The following is a 23,152-nucleotide window of genomic DNA, read 5'->3' as shown; positions in this document are numbered from 1 at the left end:
ATTGCTCATGATATTGACTCCAAATTGGTGCAACCACCATGGAAAGCAGTATGGAGACGCCTTGAAAAACCAGAATGGAAAGATCATTTGACCCAGCTATCCTTCTCTTCAGACTATACCTAAAGGAATTAAAAACAGCATACTACAGGGAAACAGCTGTACCAATGTTTATAGCAGCACAAATCACAATAGATAAACAATAGAACCAACCTATGTTTCCTTCAACAGATGAATGAATAAATAAAATGTGAGATTATATATATATATAAAATTTCTCCCACCAATGGAATATTACTTAGCTTTAAAGATTAATGAAACTATGCCATTTGGTGGTAAAAGAATAGAGTTGAAGAATATCATGCTAAGTGATATAAGTCGCCCTCCCACACACACTCAAACACAAAGGCCAAATGTTCTCTCCAACAAGTGTATGCTAATTCACAATGGGGGTGGGAAAGAATACTTAGTTAGATTAAGTAGAGAGGAGTTCAGGGAGGGAAGGGAATATGGGGACAGAAATGATAGTAGAATGAAACAGACATTACATATAATACATGATATATAGAGATGCTAAAACACTCAACAAGGAGGTAGGTGTATAGAAATTCAGTGGACAAAGTTGAATAGAAGGGAAGAAAAGGGAAATAGGAGTACAAATGACAGTAGAATGAATTAGACACAACTTTTCAGTGTTTAAATATAAATACACCACCAGGGAAGGTCCACACCATGTACATCTCAAGAATGGAATGCTAACTAAAATGAGTTTTACTTCATGTATAATATGTCAAAATTTGCTCTACTATTATGAATACCTAAAAAGAGTAATAAATTTTAAAAATGACAAGCGAAAATTTGTATACCGAGAAGGTTTGTGAGTTAAAAACTCTTCAATGGATGGTAATGTCATTAGGTTAAATAATAGTATAAAAGAGTACCTTGAGCCCATACAAAACAACAATGGTAAATAGAGTTGCCCAAGTCAGTCTGCGCAACTAGGTATAATAACATAATTTTTGATTTACAACTCTTTTCTATTTGTTTTACAAAGCAGCACAAGAACAATACTTACAAGTTGAGCAGAGAGGAAACATTACATAGCAGTGTTATGAATACTATGAATAGTGCTGTGGGAACTCAAAGAAAGCATTCTTAATTTCCTCCCCCGTGCAATAAAAAATCATGCAGTTGAAAGACACACTAGTTACTGATTAGATAACACATACATGTGTTTGTGACATTCAGTATCTGGGCAGCTGCTCAACTTGGCAGGTCAGATGCAATAGACAGGGAAAACACTCTCTTCACACCAGACAGTGTTTCCTTGATTAATACTATGAAAGCAAGAGAGAAAGGAAAATTGAAAGACACAGGCAACTGTATTGCCAGACTAGGAAAACCCTACCACTGAACCTATGTACTGGGGAGTTTCAAAGAGCTTCTCAGGGACCTGACTGGGAAGTGCTGGGCACAGCATCCTCTCCACAGGTGAGAGTCTGAAGTCTTGTTCTAACTTGTATTGAAAGTGAGGCCAAATAAATACAAGTTAGAACAAAGAAAACTTCATTCTAACATCTTGCATGACCTGGTGATCCCCTGAAGGACACCAAGTCCTCCCCAAAACAGGTCAGATCCTAGAGGAGGAAGTGATAGCCTTGAGATGACTAAATAAATTTGGATTCCAATGAGTGAGCCACCGAGCCAGATGCATTGAGAAATCAGCATTCTTTATCTGTTTCATCAAGGATTGCAGACATCATTCAATTAAGAAAAGGGAAGATCCTTAGTATTTTCCTTAGACCCCTAGGACTGAATCTTCCATTCTGGCCTTATAAACAGTTTAAAATCTCATATGTAAAATGACGCCAGTTTTCTGCATAAAATAATGTGGAGATAAGCATGAAACCTAGAGATTTACCCTTTGAAATAAAGAATGTTGTGAATATTATTCTCCTAGAACTTATCATTATATTTCAATATTTATTTTCCCAAATAAAGTTAATTGAAATTTTGGTGGGTGGTGTTTTTTTGATCCTAAGGGCTCACATATAAAGAGAATATTGTGTTTTTACTTTTTGAACAGGACTTGTCGATGAGAGTCTAGAGGTTTATTTCAATCAAAATTGTGTTTCTCTCTCTGTAGTGTCATGGGCTCTTGGAGCTATAAGATCTGAGGAGGGACATGGTTAGTTTATAGTATCTTATAATTACTGGGTTGCAGAGGGTTCTGGGAAACCATGACACATGCTATCTATCGTATAATCCAATAAGTATAACAAACATTATATTGTAAATTATTAAGTAGAACCAAAGGGTCTACAAAATAAAAATATATAATGAAATAAAAAATGTGGGGACATAAATGCTCCTATAGTATATCTTTTTCTTTTTATAGTCATCATTTTACATGTTTCTAGTTACACTTTTCTACTGGGTATCCAAAACTAAAGAAGTGGTCCCAAATTGTGATGTTTTTTCTACACTAGAGACGAGTATACTCACCTCAGTGATGAACATCATAGAATTCATTAGGAACTGCATGGTTTCTTCAGTCCAAGAGTCAGGATGGGCCTATGGACCATGTGGATTCCCCAGGAAACAGTAAGACTATTTCCCTATTCAGCAACCCTCCATTATTGCCTGAATATGCACGTTGGCTCCTAGTCTCTTGGGTCTTTCTTTTCTCCCTGATTAGGAGCTTTTATAACCCTCCAGAGTTGTAGATCTTTAAGGAGTACTGCTACTCTATTAGGTGAAATATTAAACTCATAATTCAAACTACGAATATCTGGGCATTATTTTAGTATCCCTAGGTCCTTATATAACTGTCCTAATTTTCCCATAATTATAAATAAGAGAGTATAAAATTTACATAAATAATATTATCCAAATAATACTTGATTAAACATTTGAAATAATTAATGGAGATGTTATAGCATTATTTACCCAATTGAATGTTTTACTATTGCATCGATCCATTAGCAAAGTGAATAGTGGGAGATGTGTGACCTAATAACATCATTAAATGCATGACAAGGTTAACATTTAGAAATTTACACTTTATTTAGCAACACATTGCATCTGTAATGAAATATAAGTAAAAAGTCTCTGTAAAACTTGCGTGGTGGACCATGCTTTGACCCTAGGGATGTGAGAAGCTTTTCAAGTTCAAAGTCAGGCTCCATAACTTAGTGAGGACATATGCAACTTACCAAACCCTATCTCTAAATAAAATAGAAAAAAATCTGAGGATGTAGTTTACTGATTAAGTGTCCCTAACTTTAAGGGGCTCTGAAAATTTTAAATTTTAAATTTCATATAAATCTTAAGAGACTTCTGAAATAATCAACTCTGAGTATTATTATTTCTTCAGTTGTGAAAAATGAGACACTTTAGTAATTGTTGATTTATGCTAAAATTATATCCTTTTAGGCATGCACAATTCTATACTTGTATTTTTTTATTTCTACAATATCAGCTCAAGATATTAAGAAAATTTTCAGCAAATGTCAATAGCAATTACCCATTTTATACATTTAAATGATTTTTTTTCCTCCTAGGTCCCAAATAATTCAAGGGATGGGCTATAGTTATGAAAGTTACTACCATCTTTATATTTGTCAAGGTGATTTTATAAATATTTTGCTGTTATCTAAGGGACACACTTTGGACAGATGCTACTCCACATTTGCTACAGATATGAGGTCAGTAATTAAAAAATGTCAGAAATTTAAATACAGTCTTGGACACATTCTTTGGGTTTCTATATGCAATAAATTTTCCAGTGTTTCAAAAATGATGGAAAAATCTTTGCAAAAAATTTTCCGTACGTCCTCTCACTCTTATGAATTCTGAGGTGCTGAGTAGGGTGTGAACAACTATTGGAGACTCTGTCACCTATTTTACATTTATATGATTTCTGTGCTATCATATCTCTGGTGTGATATAATGTTGAACTACTGTGAAATAGGGTTGATTTATCCTTAAAGACACTGATGTAATGTTTTCATATTAAAACTTCTCTCTAGTATAAAATCGATAATGTTTAGTAAGATGTGATCTTCAATATTTAAAGCTTTGCCATTCTTCACATTTATAGGACTTCTCTCTAGTATGGGTTCTCTGGTGTTGAGTAAGTATTGATTTTTGATTAAAAACTTTGCCTCATTCTCTACATTTGTAGGGCTTCACTCCAGTGTGCATTTGCTGGTGCTGAGTAAGTGATTATTTTTGACTGAAACTTTTGCCACACAATTTACATTTGTAGGGCTTTTCTCCAGTATGAATCCTGTTGTGGCAATAAAGATGAGAGTTTTTATTAAAACTTTTGCCACACACTTTACATTTGTAGGGCTTCTCTCCAGTATGTATCCTTTTGTGACAATTAAGCTGTGAGATGCTATTAAAAGCTTTGCCACATTCTTTACATTTGTAGGGCTTCTCTCCAGTGTGGATTCTCTGGTGCTGAGTAAGTGATGATATGTGATTAAAACACTTGCCACACTCTTTACACTTGCAGGGCTTCTCTCCAGTGTGGATTCTCAGGTGCCGAGTAAGTACTATTTTTTGATTAAAACTTTTGCCACATTCTTTACATTTGTAAGGCTTCTCTTTAGTGTGGTTTCGCTGGTGCTGAGTAAGTGATGATTTTTGACTGAAACTCTTGCCACACACTGTACATTTGTAGGGCTTCTCTCCAGTATGAATCCTGATATGGTAATAGAGATTTGAGTTTGTATTAAAACTTTTGCCACACACTATACATTTGTAGGGCTTTTCTCCAGTATGAATTCTCTGGTAATATTTTAGGCTTGATTTTTGACTGAATCCTTTGCAAAATTTTTTACATATGTAGGGCATCACTCCAGGGTTTGTCCACTGGTGACAAATAAGATTTGAGCTTTTATTAAAAGTTTTGTCACATTCTTTGAATTTGCACGGCATATCTCCTGTATGAACACTGTGATGTTGAGTAAAGTTCTTGAGTGCATTGCATTCTTCACATTGCTAGGTCTTCTCTGCAGAATAAATTTTTTGGTGTTGAGTAATGGTTGAAAACCTTTTTAAGTCTTTCCCACACTTTTTATATTTACAGGTCTCTTCTTCAGTATAAATCCTATGATACTTAACAAGTTGTAACTTTTTACTAAAAGTTTTTTTCACATTCTTTAAATTTGTAGAATTTATCACTGTCATACTATCTGCTGTGTTTAAAAAATATATAAAAGTTTTTGCTTGCTCAATATCTTCTATACTTATAGGGTTCTCTTTCTCTATAAATTTTCTTGTATTAAGCAAGCTCTGCACTGTGGTTAAGGGCCATTTCACATATCTTACACTTGCAGGTTTTGTCTTGGCTATGAATTTTTTATTGAATACTAGTTTTTCATCACTAAAGCAAGACTTTCCTACATTTTTCTTCTTGGTAAATTTCCTTTAGACAAGGACTAGGATTTCTCTACATTCATAATTTTTATCACCAATGTAAATATACTGGTCATTACTCAGGGTAGAGACATGGTTTATTGTGTTACTTATAGCATTATCTATATAGTGCACTTTCCAGAAATCTGTATCAGAATTGTCATTGAGCAATAGTGGGGAATTAGAAACTTTTCTACAATTCTTAATATTATCCATTTGGGCACAAGGAGAAATTAATCTTTTGTTTCAGAAAAATGGATATTTTATAAAGAAATTCCCAAAAGGATCACTTTTAGAAATATCTTTTCTGTAAAAATGTTTGACTGGAATTTTTAATCAGTGCTACTTTTATAATTGGCCAAGTTAAAAACTGATGCATGGACAAGATTTCAAATTTTCCACATTGCCTTTCAGTTCAAAAATGGCTGTGGATTTATTCTTAAAGACATATAAAACCCTCAAAATAATTGGAATACATTAAAATTTTGTTTCAGATATTGTCTCTGGTGTCTTTTGACGATAAAATTTTTATCATAAATAGGAAGTACTGATTGATTTTGTCTATTATAATACAATTTTTGAGCTTTACTCTCACCTATACTTTCCCATTGTTTTCTTGGTGTTAAATAGTCAAAGTCACACTTTCCATATCTTCCCTCTCTCTCTTTTATTCCCTGCTCTGGTAAAATTTGTTGAGGATGATGAGAAGTCATGGCTGTAATAAATAAAAATAAGAAACATGTTTACTTACTGTACTGGGCTGAGTATATTTTGCAAACCTAAGAAATTACAGCAAGAAATAACATCAGCAAGGGAGTGGATTATTAAATCCAAGTCCATCATAACCATAGAAATATAAAAATCAAATAAAAATACACACAGAAAATTACTTGAAGATTGTCCTAATCATCTTTGTGTTCACAGTATCCAAGACGAGTACATTACTACGGAGAGTAATATAGTAGGGAAAAATACATTGTGTTAACAAAGATTTTCCTCCTTCAGAATATATTTTCAAAATCTACCAACATTCATTAACAACTAAAAATATTTTTAAAATTATGGAAGAGCTGTCAGATAATATTGACACTCACAAGGCAAGGAGAGTGTTTTGTTGTTAATTTGAATCTATGAAGACATTACTGGAGGAAAAGCAGGATACTACATAATTTCAAACCACAAAAACACAGGACAGGTTTTTCTATAATAACAAGAGAAAGAATTCAAAGCTTATCAAAAATATTTTCTGCTGGATAATGTCTCAATGAACCTTTCTTAATGTAGACTTCCTTCTCTACCTCAACTATGTCCTCTGCTACATGTGGGCCACAGGATTTGACATCACTGCATTCCTCTAAGTCAACCATATATCAAGTGAAAGATATATATCTTGCCACCAAAGGAAAACATTAAGAATGAAAATAAACATCATTAACATTGTCTTGTCAGCACCAAGAACTACCGTATCTTCTTTATTGAAAGCATAAATCTGCAACACATTTTTGTGGAGAAGTTCCCAAGAGATATACTTCAAGGAAAGAAAATTAAATAATGCTAATTAGTAATTTTGAAAGAAAGTTATGCTCACCCACAAAGACTAGGTTGCTGTAGTTCTCCAACATCACTTCTCTATATAAATTCTGCTAAGCAGGATCCAGGCATTCCCATTCCTCCTCAGAGAAATCAATAGCGACATCCCCTAATGTCAATGGCTTCTGAAATAAAAATTGTTAGATCAATAGAACATGGACCAAACCATTATTCAGTTTTTAATTTGAATCAAGAGTTTTTAGAACTGACTGTCATGTCATGTAGGAAAGTGACTTTAATTATGTAATAAGATACTTTCCATTATCTAATTAAGAGGAAAATACATGAGTCCAAATACAGTATATATATTCCATATCAGAGTGATGTGAAGGATATATAACATAACCCAAGCACTGAATAAAAGCCCAACTCCTAACTTTTCTGTCATCAGTGAATGTGAAATTTGGCAGACATTTCAGATGCAAATCAGACTTCTCAAAGATATTCTCATAAGGTGATTGTGTACAAGGGAGAAAAAAGACTGGTAAAAAAGCTTTTGAAAACATTCTTGTTTCTATTCTCTCAGCTTCGTATCCATGAGAGAGATTGAGACTCCAATACAATTAGTTTCAAGTATCATCCATGAAAGATTCCCAATGTATAAAATATTCATAAAATATTAATGTTTGGAGACAGGTTAAGTGACACTTCCACCTCGTGAAATGACAAACTTGAAATATTTCAAGTTCTATAAGCAGTTCAACGAGAGAATCAATTTGGTACAATAGAATGAACAATGGGTTACAGAAGATTTCAAGGAGGAGATTAGAAAATTTTTAGAGGTAAACAAGAACATAGACACAACATATCAAAATCTCTTGGACACTATGAAAGCAATACTAGGAGGAAACTTCATTGCATGGAGTTCATTCCTTATAAGAAGAAAAAGTCAATAATTGATCTCATACTTCATCTCAAATCCCTAGAAGAACAAATCAACAACAAAAGCAGTAGAAGGCAAGAAGTAATTAAAATTAGAAATGAAATTGAAATAAACAATTAACCCTTGACAAAAAGTTGGTTCTTTGACAGACCCCTAGCTATGCTAATGAAAAGAAGGTGAGAGAAAATTCAAATTACCAGTATACATAATAAAAAAGGTATTATCCCAACAGACACCTCAGAAATAAAGAGGATATTTAGAAATTATCTTGAAAATGTATACCCAAATAAAATAGAAGACATTGAAGGCATCAACAAATGACTTAAGTCATATGATATGCCCAGATTGAATCAGGAAATATACACAATTTAAACAGACCAATATTAAATGATGAAATACAAGATGCCATCATAAGCTTATCAACCAAGAAAAACCCAAGCCCAGATGGATACAATGCCGAGTTAAACAAGACCTTTAAAGAAGAAATTCAAAATACCAATATTCTTCAATTTATTTCAGAAAATACAGAATGAAGAATAACTTCGAAAATTATTCAATGAGGCCAATATCACCCTGATCCCCAAACCATGCAGGGACAAATGAAAGAAAGAAAACTTCAGGCCAATATCTCGAACATAGATGAAAAAATTCTGAATAAAATTCTGCCAAATTAAATACAAAAACATATTAAAAAGGTAGTGCACCAAGATCAAGTGGGGTTTGTCCAGGAATATAGGGTTGGTTCAACATATAGAAATCAATAAAGGTAATTCATCACATCAATAGACTTAAAAATAAGAGACATATGATCATCTCAAGAGACACAGAAAAGCCATTTGACAAAATACAGCACCCTTTCATGTTCAAAAATTAAAAAAACTTGATATAACAGGAATATACCTCAACATCATACTAGCTCTCTACATTAAGCCTAAGGCCAACATCATTCTAAAGAGAAAAAAATTAAAGTCATTCCCTCTAAAAACTGGAACAAGTCAGGGGTGCTCTCTCTCACCATTTCTATTCAACATATTTTTTGAAACACTGGCCAGAGCAATTAGACAGATGAAAGAAATTAAAGAAATAACCACAGGAAAAGAACTTAAATTAGCACTATTTGCTGAAAATACGATTCTATACCTAGAAGACCCCAAAAGCACCACCAGAAAACTTCTAGAACTAAAATTGAATTCAGCAAAATAGCAGGATATAAAATTAACACACATTAAAAAAAGGCATTTCTGTATATCAGTGGCAAAGCCTCAAGAAGGAAATAAGAAAACCTACCCCATTTACAGTAACTTTAAAAAAAAAAGATAAGATACTTGGGAAACAACTTAACGAAAGAGGTGAAAGATCTATACAATGAAACCTACAGAATCCTGAATAAAGAAATCAAAGTAGACCTTAGAAGATGGAAAGATCTACCTTACTCCTGTATAGGCAGAATAAATATTATCAAAACGACCATACAACCAAAAGCACCATACTGATTGAATACAATTATGAACAAAATCCCAATGACATTTCTCATAGAAATAGAAAAAGGAATCATGAAATTCATATGGAAAAATAAGAAGCCCAGAATAGCTAAAGCAATTATAAGCAGGAAGAGCAAAGCAGGTGGTATGACTATACCAGACCTTAAACTATACTACAGAGGTATAGTAACAAAAACAGCATGGTATTGGCACTAAAACAGGCCAGTAGACCAATGGTACAGAATAGAGGACACATAGACTAACTCACAAAATTACAATTATTTTATATTAGACAAAGGTGCCAAGAACATGCATTAAAGAAAAGATAGCCTCTTCAACAAACAGTGCTGCAAAAACTGGAAATGCATTTTCAAAAAAATGAAATTAAAACCCTATCTCTCACCACGCACAAAACTTAACTCAAAGTGGATCAAGGACCTACAATTTAAACCAGAGACTCTGCATCTAATAGATGAAAAAGTAGGCCATAATCTTCATCACATGGGGCTAGGCCGCCCCAACTTCCTTAATAAGATACCTATAGCACAAGAATTAAAACCAAGAATCAACAAATGGGATGGATTCAAATTAAAAAGTTTCTTCTCAGAAAAAAAATCTGAGGTGAACAGAGAGCCTACATCCTGGGAGTATATTTTTACCCCTCACACACCAGATAGAGAACTAATTTCTAGTATATAAAGAACTCAAAATGCTAAGCACCAAAAACCCCAACAATCCAACCAACAAATTGGCCAAGGATCTGAACAGACACTTCTCAGAAAAGGATGTAGAATCAATCAACAAATATTTAAAAAAATGTTCATCATCTCTTGCAAGTAGAGAAATGCAAATCAAAACCACTCTAAGATATCATCTCACTCCAGTCAGAATGGCAGCTATCATAAAGACAAACAACAAGTGTTGGCAAGGATGTGGGGGGAAAGGCACACTCATACACTGCTAGTGGGACTGCAAATTGGTGCAAACAACATGGAAAACTGTATAGAGATTCCTTGGAAATCTGGGAATGAAAACACCGTTTTACCCAGCTTTTCCTCTTCTCGGACTATTCTCAAAGGACTTGAAAACAGCATACTACAGGGTCACAGCCATGTCAATGTTTATAGCAGCACAATTCAGAATAGCAAACTGCGGAGCCAACCCAGATGCCCTTTAGTGGATGAATGCATAAAAATATGGGGAATATATACACGATGCAATTTTACTCAGCAATAATAAAATCATGGCAATTGCAAGTAAATGGATGGTATTGGAGAAGTGAAGTGAGGCAAACCCAAAAAATAAATGTTGAATGGTTTCTCTGATATAAGGAGGCTGACTATAGTGGGGTAGGGAAAGGGAGCATAGGAAGAAAAATGAATTCTACATAGGGCAGAAAGTTTGGAGGGGAGGGGAAGAGGCAGGGGATTAGCAGTGATTGTGGAATGTGATGACACCATTATCCAAAGTACATGTATGAAGACCCAAATTGGTGCCAACATACCTTATATAGAACCAGAGATATGAAAAATTGTGATATATATGGGTATTAAGTGTTGTATTGCAGAAAGAAATGAGTTCATATATAATGGCATAAATTAGCATGACTATACTTTCTGTATAGAGATACAAAAAATTGAGCTCTATGTGTGTAATCAGAATTGTAATGCATTCAACTGTTGTCATGTATTTAAAAAAATAAATTTTTAAAAAAGGAAGGTATTGAAACCCATTGGGGAAATCATAAGCCTACATGGCTATATATCTTAAAAACACAGAGCTGGAAGGGAAGATGCATGAACAACATTAGAAACCAAGAAAGAATGTACCCCAAACAAAGATGCTACATTATTAGAATCCATGGTCAGAATAGCAGAATTAATGGGAGAAGGTACATACTTTTCTGTGAATCAAAGAATGATATGAGAGAAAATACAGGCAGCAAAGGATCATTTTGATAAAGAGCTACATAAGCAAATACAGAAAGAAAAAGATTCCTTCAATAAGGAGATAGAGATTTTGAAAAAAAAAAAAAACACCACAAAATAGAGATCCTTGAAATGAAGGAAATGGTAAACCAAATTAAGAACTCAATAGAAAGCATCTCCAACAGAATAGATCACTTGGAAGGCAGAACCACTGACATTGAAGGCAAAATATATAATCTTCAAAAAATAAAGTTGACCCTAGTAAAGATGGTAAGAAACCGTGAGCAGAAGATTCAAGAAAGACCAAATTTAACAACTGTTTGTATAGATGAAGGCATAGAGGTCTGAACTACATAAATGGACAATCTATTCAATGAAATAATACCAAAAAAATTCCAAACATGTAGAGTGAATTGGGAAATCAAATACAAGGATCGTATAGGACACAAAATGAACAAGATCACTCAGGTCTACACCAACGCACATCATAATGAAAACATCTAGCATACAGGAGAAGCAGAGCATTTCAAAAGCCACAAAAGAAAGGAATCAAATTACATATGGGAAAAACCAATCAGGATCTCTGATTTCTGAACTGACACTGAAATCTACAAGATCCTGCAACAATATAAACCATGCTCTGAAAGAAATGGATGCCAACCAAGAATCATACCCAGCAAAATTAAATTTTGATTAGCAATTAGATTTCAATTCAGATGTTATTTTGTGACAAAATATAAACCTTCTATCATACACAAAATTAAAAGAATTTACAACCAGAAAACTGCACTACAGAACACCCTTGGCAAAATATTCCATGAGGAGAAAATGAACAATAAAAAATCAGAAAAGGGTAGTATCACTCTAAAGGAAAAACCTATCAAAGAGAAACTGACTTAGTTAAATACCAAAAAATAAACAAAAATAACTGGGAATTCAAATCTTGTCTCCATAATAACCCTGAAAGTTTAGTTCCAACTCAGCAATCAAAATACAGGCAGATTGGATTTAAAAAAGACAAACAATATGCTGCCTTCAAGAGACTCATCTCATAGAAAAAGACACCCACACACTGAAGGTGACAGGTTGGAAAAAAATATATCACTGAGGCTGGGGCTAGGGCTCAGTGGTAGAGCACTGGCCTACCACATGTGAGACCCTGTATTGGATCCTCCGCACCACATAAAACTAAATAATAAAGGTACTGTGTCCATATACAAAAAATAAATATTAAAACACATACTTCCACTCACATGGAATGTGGAGGCAAGCAGGGTTTTCTATTCTTATATCAAATAATGTGGACTTCAAGCTAAAGTTAATCAAAAGGGATAAAGAAGGACACTACATAATGCTTAAAGGAACCATACACAAACAAGACAGAACAATTATAAATATACAAAACCCCCAAACAATGGAGCATCTATGTTCAAACAGACTGTTCTCAAGTTTAAGGGCCAAGTAGACCACAAGACAATAATTCTGGGTGACTCCTCTTTTACTACTGGATACATATTCCAAACAATATCCAGACAGAAACTATAGAACTCATAATACAATCAATAACTTAGATTTAACTGACATACATAGACTATTTCATCCTTCAACAGGTGAAGACACTTTTTTTTCTCAGCAGCAAATGGATCCTTCTCTAAAATAGACCATATGTCATGCCAAAAAGAAATCTAAGCAATACAGAAAAGTAAGGATACTGCCCTGCATTCTATCAGATCATAATGGAACAAAATTAGAAATCAATGATAAAAATAGAAGCTACTCCTATACGTGGAGACTAAATATTATTCTAGTGAATGAACAATGGGTTTCAGAAAACATCAAAGAGGAGATTTAAAAAATTTTTAGAGGTGAATGAGGACTCAGATCCAACATATCAAAATCTCTGGGACACTATGAAGGCATTACGAAGAGGAAAGTTCATTGCATGGAGTTCATTTCTTAAAAAAAGAAAAAGTCAAATAAATGACCTAAAATTACATCTCAAAGCCCTAGGAAAAACAATTAATCAAAACCAAAAGCAGTAAAGGACAGAAAATAATTAAAATCAGAGCTGAGATCAATGAAATTGGAACAAAAAAAGCAAATAAAAATTGACAAAGTGACTAGGAATGGAACCACCATTTGACCCAGCTATCCCACTTCCTGGTCTATACCTAAAGGACTTAAAAACAGCATACTACAGGGACACAGTCAAAATGTTTTAGCAGCACAATTCACAAGAGTTAAACTGTAGAGTCAACATAGATGTCCTTCAGTGGATGAATGGATAAAGAAAACTTGGCATTTGTACACAATGGAATATTTACTCACCAATAAAATTACTCACCAATGAAAGAAAATAAAATCATGGCATTTGCAGGTATGTTGATGGCATTGGAGAAGATAATGCTAAGTGAAGTTAGCCAAACCTGAAATAACAAATGCTGAATGTTTTCTCCGATATAACGAGGCTGACTCATAGTGGGATAGGTAGGGGGAGCATGGGAGGAATTGATGAATTTTATTTAGGGAAGTGTGGTGGGAGGAATAGGGAGGGGAAAGGGTTTAGTAAGGATGGTGGAATATAATAGACATCATTATCCAAAGTACACATATGAATACACGAATTGATGTCAACCTACTTTATATACAGAGATATGAAAAATTGTACTGTATATGCGTAATAAGAATTGTAACATATTCTGCTGCCATATATTTTTAATTTTGTAAAACATTTTCAAAATGAAACGTTGGCTCTTTGAAAAACAAATACATTTGATAAAATCTTATCCATGCTACTGTAGAGAGGGAGAGAAATACTCCAATTTCTAAAATCCATGATGAAAAATGAAATATCACCATGATCACTAGAGAAATACAGAAGATAATTAGAAATTATTTTGAAAATTTGTACTGCAATAAAACAAAATATATATAAATCATCAACAAATGTCTAGAATCATGTGAGTTACCCAAACAGAGTAAGTTAAACAGATCATTTTCAAGCAATGAAACAGAAGATACCATCAAAAGCCTACCAACCCCCCCAAAAAAATAAAGCCCAGGACTCAATGGATACAAGACCTTCAAAGAAGAACTAACACCAACACTCCTCAAATTATTCCATAAAATATATAAAGAGGGAGCGCTTCCAAACTCACTCTATAAAGCCAATATCTCCTTGATGCTAAAATCAGACAAACACTGAAAATAAAGTGTACTTCAGAGCAATATCTCTAAAAAGCAGAAGCAAAAATTCTGAATAAAATTATGGCAAATCAAATACAAAAACATATCAAAAAGATGGTTCATCATTATGAAGTGCTATTCATCTCAGGGATGCAAGGTTGATTCAACATACAGATATCAATAAATGTAATTCATCACATCAGTAGATTTAAAGATAAGAAACTTATGACCATCTCAACAAATGCAGAAAAAGCATTTGAAAAAATACAGCATCCCTTCATGTTGAAAACACTAGAAAAACTAGGGATAACAGGAACCTATTTCAACATTTTAAAGACTATCTATGCCATGCCTCAGGCCAACATCATTCTAAATGGAGAAAAACTGAAGACATTACCTCTAAAATTTAAACAAGACAGGGATGCCCTCTCTCACCCCTTCTATTCAATATAGTTCTCGAAAAACTGGCCAGAGCAGTTAGACAGATGAAATAAATTAAAGAATAAGTATAAGAAAAGATGAACCTAACCTAGCACTATTTGCTGATGATATGATTCTGTACCTAGAAGACTCAAAAGACTCCACTAGAAAACTTCTAGAAATAGAATTCAGCAAAGTAGCAGGATATATAATCAACACCCGTAAATCAAAGGCATTTCTTTATATCAGTGAAAAATCCTCTGAGAGGGAAATGAGGAAAACTACCCCATTCATAATATCCTCAATAAAAAAAGATACTTGAGAATCAACAAGAGGTGAAAAATCTATACAATGAAAACTATGAAACACTAAAGAGAAATCAAAGTCCTTAGAAGATAGAAAGATTTAACTTGATCTTGAATAGGCAGAATTAATATTATCAAAATGGCCCTACTACCAAAAGTACTCTACAGATTTAGTGCAATTCTGATCAAAATCCCAATGGGATTCCTCATAGAAATAGAAAAGCAATCATGAAATTTATCTGAAAAAATAAGAGACCCCGAAGAGCTAAAGCAATCCTTAGCAGGAAAAGGGAGGCAGGCCTCATTGCTATACCAGACCTTAAACTATACTACAGAGCCACAGAAACACAAACAGCATGGTTCTGGCATCAAAACAGGCTGGTAGACTAATAGCCCAGAATAGAGGACACAGAGACAAACCCACTAAACCACAATATTCTTATATTACAAAAAGGTGCTAAAAATATGCACTGGAAAAAAGATAGCATCTTCAACAAATGGTGCTGGGAAAACTGGAAATCCATATGCAGCAAAATAAAATTGAATCCCTCTCTCTCACCATGCATAAAACTTAACTCAAAATGGATCAAGGATCTAGGAATTAAACCAGAGACTCTCCAAATAGAAGAAAAAGTGGGCCCTAATCTCCATCATGTGGGATTAGGCTACAACTTCCTTAATAACACTCCTATAGCACAGGAATTGAAACCAAGTATCAACACATGGGATGGATTGAAACTAAAGATTTTTATCAAAAAAACTCAATAGAATAGAGAGCCTACTTTATGAGAGCAATTTTTTACTCCTCATACATCATATAGAGCACTAATCTCTAGGGTATATAAGGAACTCAAACGTCTTAACACCAAAAATAAAATAATAATAATAATCCAATAAATAAATTGGCCAAGGACCCGAAGAGACACTTCTCAGAAGAGGATATACAATCAGTTAACAATTATATGACAAAATGCTCATCATCTCTAGCAATCAGAGAAATGCAAATAAAAACTAAAATATCATTTCATTCCAGTCAGAATGGCAGCTATTAGGAAGGCAAACAACAATAAGTGTTGGCGAAGATGTGGGCAAACACCCCATCAAAATTTCACCATGATTTCCTTTTCATTGAAGAAGGGTCCAAAGCAAACAGTTTGAAAATTCTCCTGGAAGGTTGAATTAATATGAAAATAGCCAAGAATTCTGAACTCTAAGAGTAAAAGCTAGAACTATAATTACCAGGCACGAATGCATGTTATAAAATTATCATATTGCAGTAATTTGAGGACCAAAAAAATCACAATGCAGAAATTTCATAGGTGACTCCATATGTATGTAAATGTCATTATTAAGTGCAATGAAAAGGCCTAGATAAATTCCACCATCTCCAGCAGAGGATTTGAAGTGAATAAACAAGACAACCCAACGTGAAGGGAGGTGTGGGAACTGGAGACGCAGAGCACTGGTAGGGCTTGGGGGCAGGACATGCGTGGTACTGGATTATACTCCAGCACCCCGAAGAAGCACATATTGAGGAGGATTATGTTTCAAAATTACACCAGAATAGGAGGCTCCTAAATTCTCTCCATACATGGATACACCAAATAAACACCTACTTCTGTTTTGAGTCCCTCTTAAATAAAGTTATACATGGTTGATGGCGAGAGAAAGGGATTCAATTTCATTTTGTTGCATATGGATTTCCAATTTTCCCAGCACCATTTGTTGAAGATGCTATCCTTCCTCCATTGCATGTTTTTAGCCCCTTTATCAAATATAAGATAGTTGTAACTTTGTGGATTAGTCTCTGTGTCCTCTATTCTGTACCATTGGTCCACCTGCCTGTTTTGGTACCAGTACCATGCTGTTTTTGTTACTATTGCTTTGTAGTACAGTTTGAGCTCTGGTATCGCTATACCTCCAGATTCACACTTCCTGCTTAGAATTGCTTTTGCTATTCTGGGTCTTTTGTTTTTCCATATGAATTTCATGATTGCTTTATCTATTTCTACAAGAAATGTCTTTGGGATTCTGATTGGCATCGCATTAAACCTGTAGAGAACTTTGGGTAATATCGCCATTTTGATGATGTTAGTTCTGCCTATCCATGAACAGGGTACATTTTTCCATCTTCTGAGATCTTCTTCTATCTCTCTCTTTAAGGTTCTGTAGTTTTCATTGTATAAATCTTTCACCTCTTTTGTTAGGTTGATTCCCAAGTATCTTATTTTCTTTGAGGATATTGTGAATGGAGTGGTTTTCCTTATTTCCATTTCAGAGGTTTTGTTGCTGATATACAGGAATGCCTTTGATTTGTGCGTGTTGATTTTATATCCTGCCACTTTGCTGAATTCATTTATTAACTCTAGTAGCTTCTTTGTAGATCCTTTTGGGTCTGTTAAGTAGATTATCATGTCATCTGCAAATAGCGATAATTTAATTTCTTCTTTTCCTATTTTTATGCCTTTAATTTCTTTTGTCTGTCTAATTGCTCTGGCTAGTACTTCGAGAACTAAATTGAATAGAAGTGGTGATAGAGGACATCCCTGTCTTGTTCCAGATTTTAGAGGGAATGCCTTCAGTTTTTCTCAAAATGGATCAAGGAGCTAGATATAAAAACAGAGACACTGCGTCTGATAGAAGGAAAAGTTGGCTACGATCTACATATTGTGGGGGCGGGCTCCAAATTCCTTAATAGAACGCCCGTAGCCCAAGAGTTAATGACAAGAATAAATAAATGGGACCTACTTAAACTAAAAAGTTTTTTCTCAGCAAGAGAAACAGTAAAAGAGGTAAATAGAGAGCCTACATCCTGGGAACAAATTTTTACCCCTCACACCTCAGATAGAGCCCTAATATCCAGAATGTACAAAGAACTCAAAAAATTAAACAATAAGATAACAAATAATCCAATCAACAAATGGGCCAAGGACCTGAACAGACACTTCTCAGAGGAGGACATACAATCAATCCACAAGCACATGAGAAAATGCTCACCATCTCTAGCAATCAGAGAAATGCAAATCAAAACCACCCTAAGATACCATTTCACTCCTGTAAGATTGGCAGCCATTATGAAGTCAAACAACAATAAGTGTTGGCGAGGATGTGGGGAAAAGGGCACACTTGTTCACTGCTGGTGGGACTGCAAAATGGTGAGGCCAATCTGGAAAGCAGTATGGAGATTCCTGGGAAAGCTGGGAATGGATCCACCATTTGACCCAGCTATTGCCCTTCTTGGACTATTCCCTGAGGACCTTAAAAGAGCACACTATACGGATACGGCCACATCAATGATTATAGCAGCACAATTCACAATAGCTAGACTGTGGAACCAACCTAGATGCCCTTCAATAGATGAGTGGATAAAAAAATTGTGGCAGCTATACACAATGGAGTATTATGCAGCACTAAGAAACGACAAAATCATAGAATTTGCAGGGAAATGGATGGCATTAGAGCAGATTATGCTAAGTGAAGCTAGCCAAGCCCTAAAAAACAAATGTCAAATGTCTTCTTTGATATAAAGAGAGCCACTAAGAATAGAACAGGAAGGAAGAGCATGAGGAAAAGACTAACAGTAAACTAAGACGAATGGGGGGAGAGAAAGCAAGAGAGAAGGGAAAACATATGGAAATGGTAGGAGACCTTCAGTGATACACAAAATTATAAGAGGTTATGAGGGGCAAGGGGGTGGGGGGAAAAAAAAAAAGGGGGAAAGAATTGAACAACAGCAGAGGAGGTAGAGAGGGAAGATGGGAGGGGAGGGGAGGGGAGGGGGGATAGTAGGGGATAGGAAAGGTAGCAGAATACAACAGTCACTAATAAGCCATTATGTAAAAATGTGAGTATGTAACAGAAGTGAGTCTGTATTATGTATTTGGGGAGTACAAAACCCAATTGAGTCAAATGTATGAAAGATGATATGTCTTGAGCTCTGTAATGTTTTGAACAATCAATAAAAAAAAAAAAAAAAAAAAAAAAAAAAAAAATAAATAAATAAAGTTATACATGGTTGAGAGACCTATGCATTGGACCACTCAGAAAATCTCTATCATCTGAAGGGCAGGAAAGTTGGGCATTAATCCTGCCTTGAGTGATGTGCCACATAATTTGGACAGAATACCCCAATCCAGTGTCACACAGAGTAGATGAAGATTTCTTGGAGTCACAAATGGAGCACATTGGACACTAAATGACTTGTCACTGGAAACACTATTTGTATGGTGCTCATAGAAGAACAAACTGGATATACACAAGTATATGGTATGGTTTTCTATGGCTGTGGAAGGTCATGAGCTTTATCCATGGGACCAGAGCAGCAGGGGAGTGAGATCAAGGGTCCCAGTTTATTCCTAGAAGGGATTTGCAAGCATGATCTGCAATGTGTGGCTGCTAACAGTCGAGCTCCTCTCTCGCCAGTCCCTGAGGGTAGACAGGACCAATGCAGTCCACCCAGCAGCCCTGCCTGAGCCCTCTCCCCCCTACCTCAGTAATAACTCCAGGCCTGAGTAGTTATTTCTGGAAAAAGGATGTCCAGGCACTCAGGGTTCCAACAGTTTTTTTTTCTATTCCATGGACTCCATCTTAACCCACCAAGCTTTGGGAGCAATGGCAACTGTGCATGTGCATATCTCCCTGGATCAAAAACAAGTGGCTTCACATTGATGTACAAGCACTCACTTCCAGGGACTAATATCACCCCCACCCACCCCGGAGTGAAGGAAAAGGATGAAAACCACAGCTCCCTGTTTCTTTATAGAATAGGCTCACACCACCTTCTTGCAGTGAGCACAGGCAGCTAGGTTCTAACCAATTGCAATAGGAATTCAGTCCCCAGCCAAGTAGGAGAGTTTCTCCAGCCTGAGCCCAGCTGTGGGGAAGGCTCCTATCAAACAGGTGAAGGAACAAGTCCTCCAATGACATAGATATGGAGCAAGAGACATGCTGATGACATGGGGCTAGAATATAAGCTTAGTGCAGACAATTTTTAAAAATAGCATGGGGTTCTTTAAAAGCTAACAGTAACGACCACTCTGGGTGCATTTCCAAAGGAACTTGAACCAGTGTGTTAATAAATGGCTGCATGCCCATCGCTGTTCCAGGATCCACAGCAGTCAGGATGAGGGAACATCTGAAGTGGCTTCTGGATAAGGAGACTCCTCCCAGTCACAGGGCCATCACCTACTCCCCTGAGAAATTACTTCCCCTAAATGCACCTGCTCATAGGTCAACAGGTGGCTGATATTTACCAGATGCTCAAGAGGCCTCAGATGTGCCAGGTGTGGGATCCCTGTGTCAGGCAGAGCCAAACCAGGACCAGGAAAATATCACAGAGGGCATGAAACCCCTGGGACATGCAGTCAAAATATGGGGGACACTCAGCCCAAAGACCTTCTGACAAGGTGTCTGGCATGGGAGAGAAAGGGAAAATACAACCACGCAGGCATTTTTACAAATGTCTAGTGTTTTTTGTGTACTTTTATCTCATGTGAAATGCTCAAACAGAAAACAAAACTTTTACTTCTTATTTTATTACACTGGGGAGGAAAATTGTCACTGGAAATGGGGACAGGGGACTGGAATTTGAGGAATTCATTGATACATGTGTACAGGTTTCGTCGCGAGATGGGTTGTGGATCTGATACTTTGCTTCCCTTATATTTAGAACATTCAGGGGGACCCAGGCAGGAGGCCCAAACCTGTAATCCCAGCCATTCGGGAAGCTGAGGAACAAGTCCAAGGCAAGACTCAGCCCCTGTCTCAAGCTAAATGATAAAAAGTGTGGGGGATTTAGCTCCGTGGTAAAAGAGCTCTGCATTCAATCCACTATGCCCCCGTGCCACCCAAAAAGAAACAAAAGCTCGGGAGGAAGAAAAACCTGAGACCCTGCAGATCTCAGCCCCCTTAGGTATGAAAAGGGCCCACTGAGTGGTGATTCTCAGGGTCACAACACTCTGAAATTCACCACAGAATAAATTCAGGGAGGAGACTTAAGCTGCCAATTTGCACAGGAGATACCCATGTGTTCAATAATAAAAATAAAAAGATTCCAACAACTTTAGAAACCTGAGAAATGTAAACTAAAACCCTATCTGAGAGAAAATTAAATAGTATCAATGAAGATAGGAAACAAAAGAATTCTAACAAACAAGGAGTTTAACTGCTTCTTAACTATTTGTGGAAACTGTTTAGCTGTTAAAGACACATGATAGTCCCCCAATGCAGAAACTTGCTGCAATCAGTTCGTAGGACCAGGATAATACATTAATAGTCATGGGATATTCAGATTAAAAATAGTGTAAAATACCATGGGTAAGTTTTTCAGGGTGCCATATGCATGTGGTATTATGTGTAATTATGATGCACTAATAAACAATCAAGCATGCTTTACTCTTAATGGAAGCATCCAGTCCTAAAATTCATCCACAAAGTTAAATATATGTAAACTTAAACAAGAAACTTTTGAATTATAAGAGCAAAAAATTATAAGAGAAAAAAGAATAAGAAGAAGTTGTTACCTAACACGTGCATTGTGAAGCTGTTCTGTTACAATTGTCATCAAGGAATCCCGACATCAACAGAGTCCACCCACAAAACCACGTGGTTGTAAAAATCATACACTTAATTGCAACGGAAAAGTCATTATAAATCAAACCCTAAAAAGGCCAATCTCAGCAACTTAGCTAGACCAGCGGGCAGAATAAAAACTAAAACACTACCAGGGAGAGAGCTCAGTAGTAAAGCACCCTTCTGTTAACTACCAAAACACAACAACCACACACACACAAAAAATAAACTCCACAAAACTAGCTTAGGAATAGGCAAGGTCCCTGTTACCTGCAGCTTCCCTCCTGCAAGAAAATGGGTTTGGAAATTTGATTTTTTGGGGGGAGGGGGGGTGCTGGGCATGGAACTCAGGGGCACTTCACTACTGAGCCCCATCCCCAGCCCTATTTTGCATTTTATTTCGAGGCAGGGTCTCTCTGAGTCTCTAGGTGCCTCACCTATTTGAGGAGGGTGGCCTTCACCTCGAAATCCTCCTGCATGAGCTTTCACCCCCAGCCTCTGGGAATGACAGGTGTGTGCCATTGCCTGGCATGGAGATTGGATAATTCTAGTGGTCCCACCTGTCAATCACCACAGCCCAGGAAGACGCCAGGCTGCCATGCTCACCTGCCAGATAGATAGGACTTGAGCAGGGGCTGAGGCTGCCCCAGGGGATGGGGAGGCTGCCAGGAGTCTCCTGCATTATCACGCTCTCCACCCGGCTGGCCAGGGGGACAGAGGGCCACTGTCCTCAATTGGCTCAGGCCTGTGGTTGCAGAGAGCCACCAGAGTCAGGATTGGCCAACTAGGTTTTCCCCCAAAGCCGGTCCCGCCAGACAGAATCCCTGCCCCGCCTCCCTCCTGAGCCTCCCTGTCCAGACACCAGGTGCCACTGCACACTCACCATCTCCTGGTGCCCAGCATCCAAGTCTGCCCTGGGGAGCTTCAGCTCCTGCATGGCAGAGCCACCCGGGATCCTGGGCAGGGAGCAAAGCCTGGAGTCCAACTGCAGGAATCTGAGTTGAACCAGAGACTGCGGAGAAATAAATCTCATTCTGAGCTCGGAGGCCCGCCCCCTGCTGCTAGCTACGCTCAGGATTAGACAGCGCTCAGTACAGGGGCTTCTGATTGGATAGGGAATCACTCAGTCTCCGCTCTCCCCAGTCTGAGCCCAGGGAGCCTTCTTTTTGAGTGACAGGGGGGTGATACCCTCTGCAAGCAAGGAGGAAACAAGAATGGCAGGGTTTGGGTGTAGCCATAAATCATTGTTCAAAACCAGTGAACACTTTTACCAGTTTTCTAAAACAAACACAAAAACATAAACAAAAAATCCCACTGTGCATTCTGCTCAGAAACGAAATTGGAATCTTCTAAAATGGAGGAGGA

Source organism: Ictidomys tridecemlineatus, chromosome 16 (assembly GCF_052094955.1).
Source record: "Ictidomys tridecemlineatus isolate mIctTri1 chromosome 16, mIctTri1.hap1, whole genome shotgun sequence".
NCBI classification, from domain to species: Eukaryota; Metazoa; Chordata; class Mammalia; order Rodentia; family Sciuridae; genus Ictidomys; species Ictidomys tridecemlineatus.
This window is presented reverse-complemented; position numbering follows the sequence as displayed.